Consider the following 22192-nt stretch of genomic DNA (forward strand, 5'->3'; position numbering starts at 1 on the left):
CTCCAAACTACTTAACATGGTTGCTGGTGGACTTGTCCACTACATGATGAGTATAAGAATGTTGGAGGAACTGTTTCTGTCACTATGCTCCTACTATAAATGTTTGGCTGGAGAAAACCCAGATGTACATTTTCTGAGACATACAGAGGGTATCAAATGTGAATGGAATGTTTAAGAGCTCTATTTTGTAAGGAGTAAAGAGCGGCCTTTTCGAGGATGCTAAACCATCTGTAGTCATGGTCTGGCTTTTCTAGCACTGTAACATATGAGCATACCATTCAGTACTATCTTTATATATCCTGCAGGAAAGTATCTTCTCCTCATGCTTTTTTTTTTGGTACAGATTTATAAGTTTATGATGGAAGTGACTGTTACTAAGCCCTGGTCACAATGTTGCCTGGGATCTACAAAAGCCAAGGTGTTTACCATTGGTTTACAGAGCAGAGAGAACTTTCAAGATGTCAGTGGTAGCTGAGCTTTGTTCCCTAAGGAGGGAAAAATTTATTGCAAAAATCCTTTACTTAGTGAGAAAGTAATTTGGCATCAGATAAAATAGGAGGGAGACCTTATTAATGTTAGGGTCATATCAAGAGCTTATCTTTTGATCTTTCTTTAACATATATATGTATATATTTTTAATGATCTTTCCTTATAAGCACATTAGGCTTTTCTTTCTCTTCAGATTTGTTATAGTAGTTGTGGGAGGATCCCCTTTAGATTTGATCAGTGTTTGGTTAGTATATAAATGTGCATGTTTCTTTTCTAAAGGACAAAGAAAATTTTGTCTTCAGTTCTTATAAACTACATTTCAAAGGCAAAATTTATTTGTATTTCTTATACAGTTCTTTGAGTATTTAAAAAATGTTTCTCCCAACTCATACCCTGCCTCTTCCTTTCTTCTATTTTCTTTGATTACTATCCTCCCATAGAATTTGCAGAACAGAATAACTCTGCAGTAATAGGTTGTAACTGCTCAGTAATTGCAAACACAGTGCTTGAGTGCTTCACGCAATGGGTTGGTACAAAAACAGGACCCCTTCAGGTCATCTCTGCTGGAGATATTTATCATCAGAGAGATGCAAATACAGTCATCTGGAAAATGCTTTTTTAAAAATTAATTCAAAGGATGTTGGGTAAGAGTGGCCCAAATCTCATGATCCACAAAGCTACTAGTAATGAGAATAACGGAATACAGAGCACACAGAAGCAGCACTCGATTGATGCTAAAATGAAGGAAGGTTTTTGGGAAGGAGGCTGAAGAGCACAGGGTAAGTCAGTTCTTGTTTGACAATCTGATTACTAAGAAATAAGAGAGAGTAAACAGCCTACTGGATTAAAGGGCTGGTGGGAACCAGTAAGCTGCTCTCTGAGCACAGTTGCCAGGGTGGTAATAAAACCATTGAGATGTGCAGAGAGATGGACATGGATCTTCTAGCAGGAGAAACAGCAAGAAAAATGGAAGTGAGTGTTGGCAAATATTTTCCTGCAAACTTGCAAAAGCTCTGTTCTTTGCAACTAATGGGTAATGTGTTAGTCTTTATAAAGCTGCACTCAAGGCAAATTTTATTTTCCTTGTATAATGAGGTATCGTAAAAGATGTGACTGGAAAACAAAACATCACTGAGAAAAGGACTTGAAAAACTTGAGGTGGGTAAGACTTCAGAGATAAGTTATCTACACTTTTCTTGAAAATCTCCGGAACTAATGATGCTAAGTCCTCAATACCAAATATTTAGAATGACTCTAGGTCAGTTGAGTTATCCAGTCTGAGAATAAAGGAAATCAGAATATAGTTTGAGATGAACGAAAATGAAAACACAACATACCAAAACGTACAGGCTGCAGTTAAAGCAGTATTTATGGGAAATGTATAGCTGTTGATGACTGTATTTTTTAAAAAGGATATAGATATCAAATTAGTAACCTAAACTTTCATCTTAAGAAACTAGGAAATGAAGAGCAATGTAACTCAAAGCAGCAAATAAGATTAGAGCAGAAATAGATTAAAGAGCAAATAGAAGAATGATAGAGGAAGTCATTCAGTAAATATAGTTGAGCATGTTTATGTGCCAGGCATTGTACTAGGTATAGCTAACACCACATCTTTCTCATCCCCTTGGCTGTGGGTTCCTCATGGGAGTTTGAGTGAATCGCCTTTGTGACCTCTACAGTGGTTTTTAGGTCATACTCAATGAATGATAGTTGTTGAATGTGGCCCATCTGACTGAAAGATTAGTACCCACTCATCCTTATTTCTATCAACAATACTTAGAGGTTGCTACAGTTCATTATGCCTGTTTGTGTAATAATATCACTAGCTAGAAATTATTGAATACTTTCCAAGAGACAGACTCTACCTTAATCACTGATGTTCACAGAAATTTTGAAAAAAGTATGAATATCAGCACTTTTTATAAATGAGGAAGCAATGTTGAATTGTAGGGCACAGATAGTAATATGTGGTAGAGATGAGATTTGAGCTGAAGCCTGCAGTACTCTTCCCACCACACCATGGTGAGTACTAAAGGAAAGTGTCACTTGAATTGGACCGAATATTATGGAAAACAAGGTACTAAGTATTCCATGTCCCAGTGTGCTAAACGACATGACCTCTGAGAACAGCTGCCCACGTAGGCACAGCTATCCAAGAGGGGTGCCTGGGAATGTCCTCCTACGGTAGCTGCTGCCTTTCATGGAAAGTGAGCTTTCAGATTTCAACACTGAGAGCTATGTAAAGCCTTCCAAAATTTATTTTTTTCCTATGGTGGCTTTTGTACTCTTTAGCAACCCAGGCTTTTTTTTTTTTTTTTTTTTTGCAGTACACGGGCCTCTCACTGTTGTGGCCTCTCCCTGTGCGGAGCACAGGCTCCGGACGTGCAGGCTCAGTAGCCATGGCTCACAGGCCCAGCCGCTCTGTGGCATGTGGGATCTTCCCAGACCGGGGCACGAACCCGTGTCCCCTGCATCGGCAGGCGGACTCCCAACCACTGTGCCACCAGGGAAGCCCCGTAGGCTTATTTTTTGATTGAACTAGACCCTAGTAATTTCCAGACTAAATGGATTTCAGAAGTTCCAAAAGGCTGAAGTTTGAAAACTACACAGCCTACATGTGGCCACAGAGGGAATCTTCCTCTTGAGCCAACTGCATTCTGAATATTGAAATGTCATTTTTACAGCTAATGCAGTTTTTCCAGATGGATTCTTTTTCAGATTGGGTCGACATTACCAGAAATATAAGTTCTTGTTATTTAAAAAAACAAAACAAAACATTTCTTTGAGTTTGAAATAAATCAAAGTTAGAAATAGTGTTCTGTGAGTGGAAATGTGAATTAAGATGCCTCTAATGTCACTTGTTCCTGATGCAGTTTACCCTGAGAATGTTGTCAGCAATGCACTGTGATTGTTTTGAGAAGGAAAAAGAGCTACTTTATAAGGCTTAGTAATCTCCCCAGAATTAATTCCATAGGGGACAGTCAGTACATCCATTTTGGCTAATAACCACAGTATATGGTAGTTATCCGAAGTAAGCACCCTTTCCACCTGGAAGACAAATCTGAAAGCTAAATTCTGGATTTTATCTTGGAGATGTCTCATTTTGTGGTGTCCCTGTGATTTAATTATCAAGTGTCTGTGTTGCAAATTTTTGTTTTTAACTTCTTAATTGAGGCATAACATGTATATAGTTAAGCATATAAATCTTCTGTGAACAATCTGGTAAATGTTTCCATATGTATACATCTGTGTAACCACCATCAAGATCAAGATACAGAACATTTCCAGCACCCCCAGAAAGCTTCATTGTGCCCCCTTTTAGCCAATAACCTCTTCAGAGGTAACCGTATTCTAACTTCTATCACTATATATTTGTTTTGCCTGTCCTTAAGCTTTGTAACCATGGAATCATGAGTGTGTATTCCTTTGTTTCCGGTTTGTTTTGTTTAATATTATTTCTGTGAGATTCATGCATGTTGTATGTAGCACTAGTTTATTCTATTTTGTTCTGTGTAGTATTCCATTGTACCACATTTCCTTTTAAGGATCATAGCCAAGATGACCATAAATTTACACAGTGTGACAGGCAAAGAACCTATCTATCACTGCTAGAGGAAGATACATTAAAATTTTAAAAATCCTATGATCTTATCTCATCCTACAGAGAGAGACAGAGAGAGAGAGTGAGCAAGAGAGAACATCATCTAGCCAGAAAAACTTCATCTCACATCGGCAGACAAGTCAGCCCTTTATTGGGTCTGAGCAGTTTCACTTTTCAACTGCCTCTACAATGGTTTGCAATATTCAGGGATTCCTAATAAAAAGATAGTATTGTTAATTGACAAGCGTGGAAGAAAATATTGCCTTTTTGGTTCATAATCAGTAAAGCGCATTTAGTCATTGAAACATCATTGACAGCTTCAAGAAGAAGCAGTTTCTAGGAGCAGTACACTCGGGACAAGCATTGATGGTGTGGAAGCCTGAGTCATGTTGACACTCAGTAGAGATCGGTACGTGGAGTGTACTCAGTACACTCAATACGTGAGTATATGAGGACCAGGAAGAAAGAGGCTCTATAGGTAGAGCCCATAGATATGAAAGAGCAGAACAAGGTGAGATGGGTGAAGAGGTTTAATGGAATAAAACCTGAGACTGGGGTGATTTTATATAGAAATACAATAGTATGGTGTATCTGAACACATGTCACAGTTACAAGGGGGTGGAGATGAATAGAGAAATGGGAGCCTAGATCATCTTCTAGCATTTGAGACTGGTTATGATCTTGTAGGGGAGTGAGGCATTCTGAGGTCATTACAGCATAAAGTGTACAAAACTCCAGACCTTATTAGTGCATTGTCTTGAGCCAGCCATCGTGATAGTCATGCTAACTAGAAGCAGAGAGGCATTTGATAAAATAGTAAAAAAGGAGAATGACGTAGAATTCATATATCATGAAAGAAAGAGCTTGAGGTGAGAACATAACTTTTAAACTCTTTCAGCTTCACCATTCCAGTTATATCATTAAAATAAATATGCATTTTGTCTACCATTCATTCATTCATTCAATTAGTTTTTGTTGAGCTCCTCCCATGTGCCAGGATACGGGAAGAGACTTATAGGTACCGATGCCCATTGTCAGTGACCACACTCTGAATCAGCATCTTAGCTATTTTCCAAGGACATTTTATCCTACACCTATTTTTGCTGCCTGTACTTTCAAGTCTGTGACTATATTTACAGTCTTCTTTTTGCCTTTGACATTTGCACTTCTCAACTCAATGCTTCAGTAACTCTCCATGCCCTTTACATATCCTGCAGCTAATAGCTACGCTGCTTACCTAAGAAAAATAAAAGAATCTTGAGTTGGGAATTTGTTGAGAACTATGAGCTAAAAGCTCCTACATCCTGACTATGCATTTTCTGAGCATGGTTTACAAAGGAAAAGCATCTGGGTTTGCTTGGGTGTGGACGGAAGAGAAAAGTAGGCATCTGCTGGTACTTGGGGTGTCTATAATGAAGTTCCTTCACTGTCAGGTACCCCTACTCTAAGAGGGAGGGGAATTTGTTTTTATCATCCTTTAGCTTCAGATGGTCTGAGAAATGTATCTATTGCGCAAGTTGCTCAGTGCTCAGGACAGGAGATTCAATAAGAAATGTCATTCAGAGGCTGAATTGGGTTCATTCTGGGTTGAGAAAGAAGGTGCAAGGAGGAGGAATGGAGAAGATATAATGGACTGATAAAACAAATCTGGAAGGAGAGAAAGCATTTGACCCTAGCTGAGGTTACAATATTACAACAGGACTCTTGTTTCTTGAGCACTTACTACTTGTCAGACCCTGTGCAGCTCCCAGGGCTTGCAGTATCTGATTTAAGCTTTCTGGCAATCTGACCAGGTATCTACTATTAATTTTATCATATTAAGAAGAGGAGACTGAAAATCAGATACTTTCTGTAGATCACAGAGCTTGTACACAGCAGATCTGGGATTTGAACTCTGGCCTGAGTGACCCCAGAAGCCATTAATTTAACCAAGTGGCATGCTGTCCCCATCTCTATCTGTAAGTTGAGATAAGGGGAGTGGTGTAGGACAGAATGCTTTTCATTAGGAGGTGAAGGTAATCAGAGGCAGAGGTACCTGCACGTTTGGAGACAGAGAATTGGAAGGATGGATCCTCAAGTTTTACAATAACCAGGCTCTCTGCAAACCTCTGAATACTCTACTGCATCAGGTAGCTCTTGGTGGGGTGGGTATCACTGCCAGTCAAACCTGGATATGTCCTTCTATATGGAAACCTGATTTTCTTGTCTTCATTCATCAACTGCTCTGAAGCTAAACCAGGACCTCCACACCTGGAAAAGCTCGCTAACCTTCTAAGAGCTCTCTCCTTATGATGTCTCATCTGCATCTCACCATGCTGCTGTGAAGTATGATGCAGATGTAATTACTCCATTTTCATAGATGAGGAGTCTGAGCCATAGGAAACTACATGGAATTGGACTAGCTGGGTCCCTGCCCCCTCCCTGTTCTCCAGGCTGGTTCAGTTGTTTGTGCTCCAGTCTGTGTAACCCTGCCAAAGAACCAGTGCCAATGCTTGTCAGAATTTAAATTAAATTTCAGAGGGTTCACAAGCTTGATTTCTTCTTCTCTTGGTTTTTTTTTTCCCTTTTTAGGAAAATGGTCTCAGAGACTTGATGTATTTGGACACTTCGAGTCCTTCCTACTCTAGAGCCCATTCCACAAGCTGTTTCTGGGAAATGCAGGGAGCAGAGCCTCACCCAGACCCGCTGAAGCCTGAAGGGTGGCAGAGCAACCAAGGGCCTCCCTCGTGATTCTGGAATCATGAAGACTGCACAGCCTACTGACTCCATTCATGCTAGTTGGGCTGTAGTCATGTCTTCCTTACTAAAAAGCATCAGCTCTTCATTATGCAAGGCATTATGCTGTGTGCCGGGGATTTAGAGGTAAATGAAACTCTGTCCTTATCTTCAAGGCTGTCATAGCTCAGGCAAAGTGTGTTTGGGGGATAAGCCTGTTAACAGCCTACCCTTAATAAGCCATGGTTAAGCATGAGACCAATTGCATGAATAACATGCTACAGGATTTCTGAGGAAGAAAGAATTGATTGTGCTTTGGGTAAGGAGAATGAAGGGGGGGTGCTGTTTGAGTTCGGCTTTGGGGCACGAGGAGGATTTTACAGCATTATGAGCAAAAGTGAGAAAACATAGGAATAGTTTGAAAATAATAATGCCAAAGAGGGTTCTGTGATTTTAATTACTTCCTTAAAGCCGTATTCATTTACTTGTTTATTCAGCAAACATTTGCTGGGTTGCTACCTGTGCCAGGGCCTGGCTAAGCTCTAAGGATGCGGCAGTGACTAGGACCAGCCAGATCCCCGCCCTGTGGAAGATGAAAGTCTCATGGAGGAAGGCAAAAGCTAATCAGCTAATTACACAGGTATTTCTTTGGTAACAGTAATGACAAGTAGAAGTAAAAGGGTACCAAAAATGTGCCTAAAAAGGGGCTAGAGCTTGTCGTTGGAGAGTGAGGAGGCTGTCAGGATGGGCTTCTTTAAGGAAGTAATATTTAAGTTGGAATCCAGAAGATGATTAGGAGTTAGTGAACAGGAAAAGCATTCCTGACATAGGAAGTCATTATGGGCTGATTTGTGTCCCTCTCTCTGATTCATATGTTGAAGGCCTAGACCCCAGTACCTCAGCATGTGACTGGATTTGGACATAGAGACTTTAAAGGGGTAAGTTAAAATGAGGCCATTAGAATGAACACTAATCCAATGTGATAGGTGTTATTCTAAGAAGAGGAAATTATGATACACAAAAAGATACCAGGGGTGCAGGCTCACAGATCATGTGAGACATTCACTTGCAAGCCAAGGAGAGAGGCCTCAGGAAATCAACACTGCCAACACCTTGATATTGGACTTATAGCCCCCAGAACTGTGAGACAGATTTCTGTTGCTTAAGCCACCCAGTGGGTGGTATTTTGTTTTGGCAGTCCTAGCAACTAATACAGGAGTAGGGTATGCTGAAGCCCTAGGGTGTGTGGGGCTCTGTTTGAGGACTGGAAAGGTGGCAGCTGTGACTGATGACAATTTTGGTTTTGACTTGGTTAAGTCTGTCCCCTGTCCCTGGAACTTGGCGTTCTGTCCTTTTAAGACAAAGGTCCTGGACTGATTGACCATCTCTTTGAGGTTCCTCCTGGGTCTGTGATGCTCTAAATTCAGTGCATGAATCCTTATAATCCTAGGACCCTAGGGAATAAATGGGCAAGATGATTATTTGAGAGCCTTTCAAAACATTCATTTTTCCTCTCAGCTTTATTGAGGTATAATTGACAAATAAAATTATATACTTTCAAGTGTACAATGTGATGATTTAACATACATAAATTTTGTGAAATGCTTATCACAATCAGGTTAATTATCACATCCATCATCTCACATAGTTACTTCCACCCTTTTGTGTGTGTGTGTGTGTTGAGAACACTTAATATCTGCTCTTTTAGCAATTTTAAGTATGTATTATTATTAACTATAATCACCATGCTGTACATTAGATCCCTAGAACTTATTCCTCTTATAACTGAAGGATTGGACCCTTTGAGCAGCCTCTTCCCCAACCTCTAGCCCCTGGTAACCACCATTTTATTCTCTACTCTCCATTTCTATGAGTTTGACCTTCTTTTTTTTTTTGGATTACACATATAAGTGAGATCATAGAATGTTTGTCTTTTTCTATCTGGCTTATTTTGCTTAGCATGATGTCCTCTTGGTTCATCCATTTTGTTGCAAATGGCAAGATTTCCTTCTTTATCATGGCTGAATAATATTCCATTCTCTCTCTTTCTGTTCACACTACATCTTCTTTATCCATTCATCTATTGATGGACACTTGGGTTGCCTATCTCTTGGCTATTGTGAATGATGCTTCAGTGAACATGGGAGTGCAGATATCTCTTTGAGATACTGATTTCATTTTCTTCAGAAATACACCCACCAGTGGGATTACTGGATCAAATGATAGTGTCATTTAAAAATTTTTGAGCAAACTTCATACTGTTTTCCATAAAGGCTGTACCAATTTACATTCACATCAACAGTGCAGAAAGTTTCCCTTTTCTTCACATCCTTGGCAACACTTACCTTTGTCTTTTTTATAAGAGCCATACTAACAGATGTGAGGTGATAACTCATTGTGGTTTTGATTTGCATTTCCCTGATGATTAGTGACGTTGAGCACCTTTTCATGTATGTGCTAGCCATTTGATGTCTTCTTTGGGAAAAAGTCTACTTGGGTCCTTTGCTCATTTTTATATTGAATTATTTTGTTTGTTTGCTGTTGAGTTGTATAAGTTTATTATATATTTTGGATATTAACCCATTATTAGATGTATGGTTTGAATATATTTTCTCCTATTCCATAGGTTAGCTTTCCATTTTGTCAATTATTTCCTTTGCTGTGCACAAGCTTTTAGTTGGTTGTAGTCCCACTTATTTTTCTTTTTGTTGCCTGTGATTTTGGTATCATATCCAAAAAATTTATTGCCATGGCCTATGTCAAGGAACTTTTTTCCTATGTTTTCTTCTAAGAGTTTTTCAATTTCAGGTCTTATACAGTAGTCCCCCATTATCCATGGGGGATGCATTTTAAGATCCCCAGTGGATGTCTAAAACCATGGATAATATCAAACCCTGTATATGCTACATTTCTTTCTATACATAGATACCTATAATAAAGTTTAATTTATAAATTAGGCACAGTAAGAGATTAACAATAATAATAATAAAATAGAACAATTATAACAGTATACTGTGATAAATGTTATGTGAATGTGATCTCTCTCTAGCAAAATGTCTTATTGTATGATACTCTTCTTCTTCTTGTGATGATGTGGAATGATAAAATGCCTATGTGATAAGAAAAAATGAGATGAATTACATAGGCATTGTGACATGGTGTTGGGCTACTATTGATCTTCTGACAATATATCTTTGGATGTTTTTGGATCACTGAGCCATGATGATGTTGATGGTTGGATGTCAGGAGGAGACCGTGTAGATGGTTGCGGATCCCAGGTAGGATGGAGCAAGATAACATGAGACTTTATAATGCTACTCAGAAGAGCATGGAATTTAGAACTTATGAATTGTTTATTTCTGGAATTTTCCATTTAATATTTTCAGACTGTGGTTGACTGTTGGTAACAAACCATAAAAAGCAAGACCATGGATGGAGGAGAGTACTGTGTTTAAATCTTTAATCCATTTCAAATTAATTTTTGTGAGTGGTGTAAGATAGTGGTCTGATGCCATTCTTTTGTATGTGGATATCCAGTTTTCTCAACACCATTTATTGAAGAGACCATCCTTTCCCTATTATATGTTCTTGGCACCCTTGTCCAAGAGTAGTTCACCATTTATGTGTGGCTTTTTTCCTGGGCTCTCTATTCTGTTATATTGGTCTGTGTATCTGGTTTTATGCCAGTACTATACTGTTTTGATTACTATAGCTTTGTAATATAGTTTAAAGTCAGAACGTGTAATGCATCCACGTTTGTTCTTTCTCAAGACTGCTTTGGCTCTTTGGAGTCTTTTCTAGTTCCGTACAAATTTTAGGATAGTTTTTTTCTATGTCTGTGAAAATATCAGTGGAATTTTGATAGGGCTTGAATTGAATCTTTATATTGCTTTGAGTAGTATGGACATTTTAACGATGTTAATTCTTCTAGTCCATGAATATGGGAATATCTTTCTATTTATTTATGTCTTCTTCAGTTTCTTTCATCAGTATCTTAATAGTTTTTAGTGTTCAGATCTTTCACCTTCTTGGTGAAAGAACATTTATTTCTAAGTAGTTTATTGTTTTTGATACTATAGTAAATGGATTATTTTCTTAATTTCTCTTTCTGATAGTTAATTGTTATTGTATAGAAATGCACCTGACTTGTGTGTATTGATTTTGTATCCTGCAACTTTGTTAAATTCATTTATTAGTTCTAACAGTTTTTTGGTAGAGTCATTAGGGTCTTATATGCATAAGATTATGTCATCTGCAAACAGAGACAATTTTACTTCTTCCTTTGCAGTTTGGTTGCCTTTTATTTTCTTGCCTAATTGCTCTGGCTGGGACTTCCAGTACTGTGTTGAATAGAAGTGGCAATAGTGGTCATCCTCGTCTTCTTCCTGATCTCAGAGGAAAAGATTTCAGCTTTTCATCATTAAGTATGATGTCAGCTGTGGGCTTATCATATTTGGCCTTTATTATGTTGAGGTACATTTCTTCTATATCTAATTTGTAGAGAATTTTTATCATGAAAACAAGTTAAATTTTATCAAATATTTTTTCATCTGTTGAGATGCTTGTAAGTTTTATCTTTCATTCTATTAATGTGGCATATTACATTTATTGACTTACATATGTTGCATCCCTGGGATAAATACAGCTTAATCATGATTATGATCTGTTTAATGTGCTGTTGAATTCTATTTGTTATATCTTGTCTTTGATACTGATTTCTGGTGCCCTGGCTTAGTGTTATTTCATCTGGCTTCTGGTATCTTGGATGTCAAAAGAGGTGTTGATATTTTTCCATCCAAAAATAATAATGTAACGTGAATTGAGTGTAAACCATGTTCTGGGCACTGTACAGAATGTGTTACATACATCTTATCCCTTTTAAATGAGGAGATTGAAGCACCAGGGGTTTAACTAACTTGCCCAAGTTTCCACATTTGCACGTAGAGGAGCAGGAACTTGCATCTAGCAACCTGTCTCTACACACCATATTTTTAACCTCTATTATATACTGCCTCCTGTGTAATTATGGTATCTATGTTGCAGGGATGTGTGAGGACTAAAAGAGATACTGCATACACTGATCTGTGTACACAGGAGGCACATATTGTATTATTATTATTAAAAGAGAGAACACATGTTGGCTCTAATCTGCAAGGCTCTACTATCATGCTTGATGTCCACATTCTAGCACAGAATAGCCAAACAGTGACAGATATGGATGCATTTACACTCCCATGTTTAAGAAGGATGGAAGAATGTGTGGCACTGGACTCTGAGGGGTTTAGTAGGGACAGACCTTGAGGACTTTGTGGGGAGCCGGCTACTTAGCAAGACCAGCGACCAGGAGCTCCTGTTTCCATATACCTTCAGGAGGTCCGTTTCTGGTCTTGCCTAGATCTTGTAGACACAGGCCTGACCTCTGTCACTGCAGCCTGGCTTCCTAGTTTGTGCTTGGCTTGGGCAGACTCCCCAGGTGCCCTCCCAAACTCCCAATCACCTTTCCTCTCTGTTAGAAAGTAACTTTGCTATGGGGAAAGAGACAGGCAGAGTTAAGCTATTCTCCAGTGATGTCAAATAAATTGGCAAGGTATCCAGGGAGGGAAACTGGGCGACTGGAATAGTGGTGTAAGAGATACTTTTCCCTGTATACCTTTTTCAGTCTTTTGGCTTTATATCCAGTGAACATATTATTTATTCCCACAAAATTAAATTCAAAACTAATGCATAGATAAACAAATACATAAATCATGTTCCCTAGGTGGTTCTGCTGCACAACCAGGTTTGAGAATCACTGCATTAACTCATCATAAGGGAGGAAAATAAACTCAAATTGCTTAGCCCATTTGTCAGTCTTCTATTGTAGACATCTGCCTTGTATCCCCAGTGCTTAATACAGGGCGTGGATGAAGGGAACTCAATAATCATTTGTTGAATTTAAATCATTCTTCACCTGACCTCTACAACAGACTGAGGTGAGTTGGTCTGATGTTCTGTGTGTGTATCTTTACATGCCACCTGTAACACTAAGGGCCACATCATCATGGCCTGCGTGAAAAACTCTAATTTCCAAATATCTAGCACTGAAATGCATTTCACTGGGTAGCCCCAAGGAACAATGGGTCTCCTGCTCTTATCCTGTTCTTTCAAAATTGTGGCCTTTCACAGTAAATTTGGAAAGAGCCTCAGGGCAAAAGTCAGAACTCTGTGTTTATAGGGAGTAATGCAAGCTTGGGAGCATCTCCATGGAGGAGGGCACACCTTGACCCAGCCTATGAGAATGGCTAGGATTTCATAGTGCTGTCATGGGAAAGGTGGACTTGGGGGCTAATACACTCCAGGTGGAGATATGGAAATGGCAAAGCATAGCATGGGGAAATGCTTCAAGTGGGAAAGTATGTGAGTGTTTATGGGAAAATGGGAGCAGCCAGCTATAGGAAAGGTGAACTAGGAGATGCAGGCTGGAGAAAGGAGTGGGGCAGATTGTGGGAGGCCTAATGCAAATAGTGTAAAAATATTTGACATGATACACACACAGAGGAAATAATTAATTGTTATCTCATTAGAATTATTAAGACGTGGTTGAAGAAATAATGCAGATTATGGCCTTGTAGCTAAATTGGGCTGCTATTTTAAGCAAGAAATATACCACAAAGCTCGCTGTAAAAGCAGACAGCACATGTGAAACTACACTCTCCAGAAAAGGAATGAGTTCCTGGGACAGATTCAGGCAGGTTTTGATGTTGAACCTGCTGAGAATAATGAGGAGAGAGGTAGTGAGTGGGAAGAATAAGATAATCATTCCTTAAAGAACGAAATGTAGAAGCAGAGTAAATAACTGTTTTCTTGTCTCAGTGTAACAGGGAAAGAAAGGCTGAGATAGGTGATGATAAAAGGTGGCCCAAGATGAAATGGAGGATCAAGTGACAGAAATCGATTCCCTGGCAATTGTATATCCATTCTGGGCTCAGAGGCAGAGCCACCCTAGACTTTTGTTCCATATTCTCAGCTCAGTAAATTCCTCTCCTTTTCCCTAAAGCACTTCTCACCCAGCCTTTGTTGGAAAGGATGGGGTGTGCTCTTCCATCTCGGTCTGAAAGCTTCCAGGCAGCCTGAGTGTGAGCTATGTCAGCATGCCTCCCCACAGATGGCAAGGAACCCTAGACAACATGAAAGAGTCCAAATTAATGGAAAACAGAGCAAAATAAAGTACTCCGTATGTGAGCCCTATTTGCCCACAAATGTTTTGAGGGAGGAAATAAGAAAGACATCAAGCAAAATTATCTTCTTTCAGAAAGTCAGTTTTATTCCTCTAGGAGAGCAAAGGAACCTGGGGAGTATGGATCACAGTTATAAATTCCACCCCCAAACTGGAAACAGGTATTTGTTTTATAAGCTAAAAAGTCTTAAAATGTGGGAGTTACCTTTTGATACCACCTGAGGCAGAATATCCCCTCCCTAATAAGTTTCAGGCCTTATAAATCAAGGCACATTCCTTAACAGGATTATTTTTTTCTCTTTCTCACTTTTAATGTTCAAATTCCTATTAACAGCTCTTTTCATGGGAGATGGGGATGAATTTAGAAAATATGTTCTTCAGAGACTAGATGGAGCCCACACTGTTTCCCTGTCAGGCTGAGTGAAATTTCCTCTTAGGCTAACACATAACTAGCTTACTCCAACTTGGTGTGTAGGGGGCTATGGGATGTAAATTTGCATGGAAAAAGGTCTAGGGCAAAATTAAAGATCAAGAGAGTCCATTTGCTGTTGCAGCTGAAAGATCAGCCTCAGCAGGGCCAGTACAAGGTTGTGGTGAGTAAGGTGCCTAAGGCTAAACTTTAAGGAGGCACTCACTCTTAGGGTTATTTAAATGCAGAGTAAGCCCCCGGATCCTCCTTAAGTTTTGCTCCCCATGTGCCTCATCCTGGCCCCTGCCCAGAACCTCAGTGTTCTACTCACAAACAGCCAGACATTTTATGTCTGCCTTGACAGTTTATGCAACTAGGTCACCATTTATCCAGTAGGCATGTTTCTAAATATTATTCACAAATATTGAGAAGCTTGATCTGTTTCTTAGGATCTTCTACTGGCAAGGACCCCAACCCTGTTACTTTTCTATTTACCTTATTGCTTCATGCAGAGAACCTTAAATGCACTGCAAGAAGTTAACATTGAATGAATTGGTAAAAGGAAAATAATCTTGGGGTGTTAATGATCACCTCCCAAATTTACCTGTTTTACAATTTTGTTTTCCTGTTTGATTTTCTACAATTTGAGACCACCTGTGATAAATTTGGATTTTTGCAGTTAACTGTCCCTCCAACCAACCAGGAAGCTAAACAAAATAAGAGTTACTATGACTCATCTTACTGCCCATTCATCATGCATACATTCTAGGTCAAAGCTATATGCTGTATTTAAGGGTCTTACAGTACCCAGTTGATCCCGTATTCTCAGGTTGAATTCATTGGGAACCTACTATTAACCACCTGGAGAAATGGATTCTCACATTCTATGGTCCTTGATTTAGCGTCTTGCTAAATAAGGGCATCTATATCAATCTGGATAACAGGATTCAAATCATTTGGTTTTAATCTCTCTTTTTTTTAATATATATCATGAGGTAAGTTTTGGCCAGTACAAGCTGGAATCCACAACAGTTTTAAGACTATGGCCAACAGAGGACATTTTCAGGTCATTTCATCCTAAGTATCAGAAAAGTTGTGTTATCTACATCATTCATTGCAGAATGCTATGGCAGTATGATAACTCAATATCTAAGAGGGATACTTCTCACACGTACAGCTCTATCAATACCTTTTTTCTGACTGTTGCCATTGCTCTTATGCTTAGAAGGTCCTTTACTATTAAAAAACAAAATTCAACTGAGTAAATTTTAAAAATCATATTGGCTTTATTCAATGATTCATGAATCAAGCAGCATTCAATCTAGCAGATAGAAAGAAGTTCCAAGGAGCTGTACAAAATGAAAGACTTTTATGGGCAGAGGGAGCAGGGACAAGGAAGTTACATTGGACAAAAAAACCGATTGGCTATAACAAGGTTATTTCCTTTAGGAGATGGTAGGGGTCTATTGGGCAGAGTACCTAACTAGTTATGATTAGGTGATTCCTGATTGACTGGTTTAAAACGGCATTTCTGGGAGAGCTGAATCTTTAAGAGTTGGTTTGGTGATGTGGGGCCTAGCATAAGTGACTCCATTTTGGGCTTGTTGTCTTGTTTTAAAAAATTTCCCCCTGATCAGACTCTCAGCCTATCTGAGAGATGTGATTAAAAAGTTAAGGTATGGGATTTCCCTGGTGGTCCAGGGGTTAAGAATCTGCCTTCCAATGCAGGGGATGCAGGTTTGATTCCTGGTTGGGGAACTAAGATCCCATGTACCACAAGGCAACTAAGCCCATGCGCTGCAACTACTGAGCCCACACCGTCTAGAGCCCACACACCATGACTACTGAGCCTGAACGCTCTGGAGCCCACATGCCACAACCAGAGAGCCTGAGCACCGCAACTACTGATCCCACGTGCTCTGGAGCCCGCACACTGCAACTACTGAGCCCATGCACTCTGGAGCCTATGCACCACAACTAGAGAGAAGCCCGCCTGCCGCAATGAAGAGCCCATACGTCAGAAAGAAAGATCCCACATGCCTCAACAAAGATCCCGTGTGCCACAGTTAAGACCCAACTCAGCCAAATAAATAAATTAATTTTAAAAAGTTAAGGCATTAGCTTACCATCTAAGCCACTCCCAGCTGCCACTCTGGAGTTCTCACAGATTTTGCTGAGTCTTTGTGTGATATTCACAGGTCACAACATCGGGTTCACATTCTTTGTTAGTCATTCTTTGTTCCTTTTCTAAGGTTCTAGTCTTAGAAGATCACTTTATTGGTGGTTACTATGTTCTAGATTTTGAGCTGTTTGTCTTTGGAAAGTTTTTCTTTCCCTCTGGGTACATCGTTTCATTTAGCTTAGGGGAGAAGGTCTAAAGTAATTTCCCCTTAGACTCTGAATATCAGCTTCCTAATGGCCAACTTCTGACCACAGAGCTACTTATAAAAAATCCTTTCAAATATCTTGTCAGGTTTCAGCCAGAACAAATGCTAAATATTCCTGGAAGTACTGAACAATGCTTTGGACAAAGAGGCATCCCTGAAGAGGGTGCAAAGGAGACTTCTCTCCCAAGATTCAGAGCCATTCCCCAAAGATAGTCAAAAGAAAGAAAGACTTAGTTCCCTTGAGAGCTGGCAACAGGTGGTAGGACCCTCACTGCAAATGGAGTGCAACCCACATTTCTGTCTGGCCATATTTTTGGGCTCCCAACCTGAGGGTTGAGCTGCCTGTGTATGCAAGAACCAACAACTGGCATGTCCCAGACAGGCAGAAAGCCAAGCTAAGTTCTCAGGATACAAAACAAGACAGATAAGAAGGAAAGAGCTGTCCCTAGGAGAGAAAGGATCAACAACCAATGGGTACCCCGAAACTGAATTCCCAAGAGTCTAAATTTGGAAAGGAAGGGACAACCTTTAATTTTACCTTTCTCTCTCAACTGGGCACTACAAAGATCCATGAGAGCTGACTCTGGTAAGATTTCTCACGCTTCACTGGCTTTTGCCACTTTCCCCAGGATCTTATCTGCAGTCTACAGAGAGAGTGAGGTTTAAAGTAGAGAGTGTCGCCCCAGATTCTACCAGAATTTGTCAGTTTTTACCACTAATTTTAATTTTGGTTTCCCCTTGGCTATTTAAGGGAATAACTGGTACAATTTAGCAGAAAATCCCTCAGAGTTCCATCAACCCTGGGAGGGGCCCATATGGGGTCACTGCTTCAAGGGAGATATGGGGGCATCTGTAAGGATACTAACTTGGCAGACTTTTATTTACAGTCTTGTGATCTCTTCAGAGTGGAGTGGCAGTTGAGCTAGAGGATTTGTAGACTGTGCGTATGAAGGGGAAGGAGGGTAGAAGGGAGTAGTAGGAGCCATGCCAGTCTTAACAGTCTTTTGTTTCAGGTACCACTTGTGTCTTTAATTTTCATTAGCCTTTTGCAATGAATTTTTCAATGAAGCTATTTTGAAACATTTTTGGAGGCTTTTGCATGCCCCAAATAATTTGTTTTGATTTGGGAAACTTGCTTTCAACTGCACCTCTTAAATGAACAATCTTGTTTAATTGAAACATTCCCCATAATGGCCATTGTCGTTCTAGGTTGTCTGAGTAAGATTTTGCCATTTTTGTAGATATCTACAGCTTCTGGGACCACAGTTCTTAAATATAAAGTAAGTAGGTGTGCCAGAAGGTGGCACATTCAGTTCTTTGAAACTTGAGGATCCCATTTCTTCAGCTAAGCTTTGGGTCTCTCAAAGCCAAATTAATACCTAAGAGGTATTAAATACAAGCAGATAGGGACAAACCACCAATGGCCACAAGATCTTCATGGTGTTGGCATTTTTGTGGAAGAAGGAAACAACAGGGCAGCATCTGATAGAAGTGAGACTAGGAGAACCCAAAACAGTCAATAGGTATTCACTGGAAAGCAAGGCAGGCTGATTTGAGAGCAGCAGCTGAAATGAGGAGGGGTGTTTCTTTCTCTAATACTGGATGAGTGCAAGGAGTCCACACTAAAAAGGTTTGAAGGAGCAGCAGTAGTCCAGCCCCTGTGAATTCTCAAAACCAGCCAGTCAGAGCTCCTATCAGGACAGGGTCCCAGGCTGAGGAGTAACTGCTGGAAGTAGAATGAAAACTGAGCAGGACAGACAACAGGGACAAGGAAAGACAAAACCAGGGAGTGGAAGAGCCAGGAAACCTCAAGTGAGCTGCCCTATTTTTGAACATTACAGCACAGCTGAAAAGAATTCTCTGAGAAGTTTTTTTTTTTTTTTTTTTTTTTTTTTTTTTGCGGTACGCGGGCCTCTCACTGTTGTGGCCTCTCCCGTTGCGGAGCACAGGCTCCGGACGCGCAGGCTCAGCGGCCATGGCTCACAGGCCCAGCCGCTCTGCGGCATGTGGGATCTTCCCAGACCGGGGCACGAACCCGTGTCCCCTGCATCGGCAGGCGGATTCTCAACCACTGCGCCACCAGGGAAGCCCCTCTGAGATGTTTTAAACACTATCCTGAACACGCCTCATTCTAAAAGTTCAGGAAATCAATTTCACACAAAAATCAGCAACAGAAGAATATGGAAGTCAAATCTATACCAAGCTATTATAAGGTAAAAGAATAAGGAGCAGAATCGCTCCTACAGACAATGAAAGCATGTCAGAAAGGCATGCTCTCAAAATGGAATAAAACTATAACCTATTATTTTATTTTTTTTTATTTTTTTATTTTTATTTTTGCGGTATGTGGGCCTCTCACTGTTGTGGCCTCTCCCGTTGCGGAGCACAGGCTCCGGATGCGCAGGCCCAGCGGCCATGGCTCACGGGCCCAGCCGCTCCGCGGCATATGGGATCCTCCCAGACCGGGGCACGAACCCGTATCCCCTGCATCGGCAGGCGGACTCTCAACCACTGCGCCACCAGGGAGGCCCTAACCTATTATTTTAAAACAAACTTAAAGAGACTAAGAAAAAGATATAAGATATTAAAGAACAGTACAAATCAGAATTAGAAAAACTCAGAAATGAGGTGGCAAAACTCAGGAAAAGACTAAAAGTAATATAAAACCTTGTGGTCTTCATATAAACTTTCTTTTTTTTACCAAGTAACTAGAGAGATAATAGATCTAAAGGCCAGTAGTGAGTATTGGATACATAGGTACGTATAGAACTAAAATGAAATGAGAGCTAAGGAGAGGTTGTAGTTTATAATTATATCAGTATTGTCATTCCAATACTGTCATATGTATAATGTGTGAAAAGAGAAATGAGGAATTATTAAATATTCTTATTCTGTCACCCCTGCTGTCCTTGAACGCCAGGATTCTCAGTGTGAAAGAAAGGAGGCATATATATATATGTATATATATATAGAGAGAGAGAGAGAGAGAGAGAGAGAGAGAGAGAGAAAAGGTTAAGTAAAAGTTCTGCAGGCTTAAGTTTGAATTGTAAGCAGCAAAATGAACTCATGAAGTCCTGTGTGTGTGTGTGTGTATGTGTTTCCTAGTTCTGTGTACGAATGAAAAAGCCTAGAGATAATGACCAACCCAGTAGCAATGAGTTAGTACCCAGACTGTGGTCTTGAAATAAAATTTTTTGCTAAAAGTAACTTGGGCTTAATAAAGAAATAGCTGATTCTAGGTCTGGGGCAGGAAAGCTAAGATGGGCATGGAATATCTTGTCTCACGCCCAGAGGGGACTGCTCGGAAGCTACCAAATCCTACTTGGGTCATGACAAAAGGACTCTCCCAGCCAACTTAAAGAGGCTCCCACTGGATAAAGGTGGGACAGATTGTGTTTCAATAATGATAAAAATCACAGTGGGTGAAGCTCAATAAATATGTTGAAACCCATGAGTTTATAGCATTAAAAAATTAATCACCTTCATAGCATGACAGAAAACTTCTTCGTTGTCTTGAAAACCTGTAAATAAATGAAAAGGACCAAGCATCTTCCTACCTTTCCTATATGAACTGTACCACAAGTAGTCAAAGAGTAGAAGAGGACAAGTGTCTCTTTATAAAATATTCCAACAAATAAACTAATAAAATGTCTGACTCTATTTTTTTGATGTTTGACTGCTGTCAACTTTTTTTTTTTTTTTTTTTTGCGGTACGCGGGCCTCTCACTGTTGTGGCCTCTCCCACTGCGGAGCACAGGCTCCGGACGCTCAGGCTCAGCGGCCATGGCTTACGGGCCTAGCCGCTCCGCGGCATGTGGGATCTTCCCAGACTGGGGCACAAACCCGTGTCCCCTGCATCGGCAGGCGGACTCTCGACTATTGCGCCACCAGGGAAGCCCTCAGCTTTTAAGCCTCATTCTTTCTCTTTTCACCTTTTGCTCCGAATCTGGGCAAGCTGATAAGATTGGGTGCTCTCTCCTTTGGCACCTATGGAAAGTTCAAACCACACAAGTCCCATCCATGCACAGAAACCCTCACCTCAGTCTCACCTTCTAATCAAAATAAAAACCCTAAGCCAGTGTCCTTTTCTTGGTCTCTCAAGTCATTTCTGGGCTAGCTGAGAAGACCAGCCATGCTCCTCCAGAAGCTTCATTATGTAAATAATAAGCCTTTTCATTCCCTCTCGGTATGTGTGTGTGATGTTATCAATCTTGACATCCAAACCAATTTTGGATGAGGATCCATTCTTTCTCTTCAGAATGATCTCATCATAAACTAAAATGAAAAGATAGACTTAGAATGTTGCCATTTGTAACACCCAATTAAAAAAATGTATCTAAGCATTCAGGGTCAAAGGCTGCTAACATCATAAAATGAGAGACACATCAGACATGTGTTCCTCCTATAATTTTGATAGAATCTGAATCTGTGTGTGAGTGTGAGTGTGTATTCAGAACAAGTTAAGACATGATGGATCTGGTACTCATACCCTGCTTGTGGAAATATGTATTGGTATTATTTTTCTAGAAAGAAATTTAGGAATAAATTTTAAGAACCTTAAAAGTTGTGAAGTTCTTTGTCACATCCTTGCAGATATCAAGTCTGAGGAATGATTAGTGACATGATATAATATTTATACATAAGTATATATTTACAGTATAGTAATGTCGTGTCATTTAAAGTAGCTAAAGAAGGAAGATATGTAATGTCTAAATGTAAAGGAAAAGGCTGAATGACATGCAGTAAATTAAAAGATGCTTTTGAAAAAAATGTAATAAGCATCAATGCTTGAAATATGTGCCATAGTGTTAAGTTATTTTAAAAAGCAAGAGACAAATGAGTGTTTAAAATGGTTATATATATGACTAGTAGAAAACCTGGGAGAAAATTCAGCAATGCAAACTCTATGACTCCTGATGAAAACCAGTGTTTGAGAACCATTCTCCAGTCAGCCTGTGAGAAATGAGAGATCCTCAGCAAAGTCAGCAGGCAGCACTTATCACATTCTAAGGCTACATGTTCACTGTAGATTGGGTCTATAAACCTCATTCCTTGGTCCAAATACTCTTGCAATAACAAGCAGGGAAAGGAGCCTTAACATTCCCTAAAGGGGGGTGATAATAGAGAATGCCCTCACCTTTTCAAATAAAAGTTGCAGGTCATCATTATCATCATCACTGTCATCAATCATCATTGATTCTGTGCTTGTCAGGGATGGGCTTATGAATGCCAGAGCCCCTGGGGCACTGAAAGGTAACTTTTCATATCACACGAGAGCACACACATGAGAATTTTAGTCTCCCTGGCAAGCCTGTAAGTTCCAAGGAGCTGAGTGTGTGTCTGTCCTGATCCCTGCTGGGGCCCTGGCTCCC

At 40.0% G+C, this 22192-nt stretch overlaps 1 protein-coding gene across 14 annotated transcripts in view; it reads left to right on the forward strand.

Annotated features, from left to right (window-relative positions):
• LOC308616704 (uncharacterized protein) overlaps positions 1–22192 on the forward strand; it is a 469470-nt gene that overhangs the window by 353742 nt on the left and 93536 nt on the right. For 11 of the 14 annotated variants that reach the window (XM_081233063.1, XM_081233051.1, XM_081233060.1 and 8 more), the window contains 2 exons: positions 6665–6955; positions 7306–7448. The exons of the other annotated variants lie outside the window; for them this stretch is intronic. The gene's annotated coding sequence lies outside the window, so the exon portion shown is untranslated. The remainder of the gene's footprint in view (positions 1–6664; positions 6956–7305; positions 7449–22192) is intronic. 14 annotated transcript variants of the gene reach the window in all.

The sequence above is a fragment of the Mesoplodon bidens genome (assembly GCF_964165515.1).
Source record: "Mesoplodon bidens genome assembly, chromosome: 4".
NCBI classification, from domain to species: domain Eukaryota; kingdom Metazoa; phylum Chordata; class Mammalia; order Artiodactyla; family Ziphiidae; genus Mesoplodon; species Mesoplodon bidens.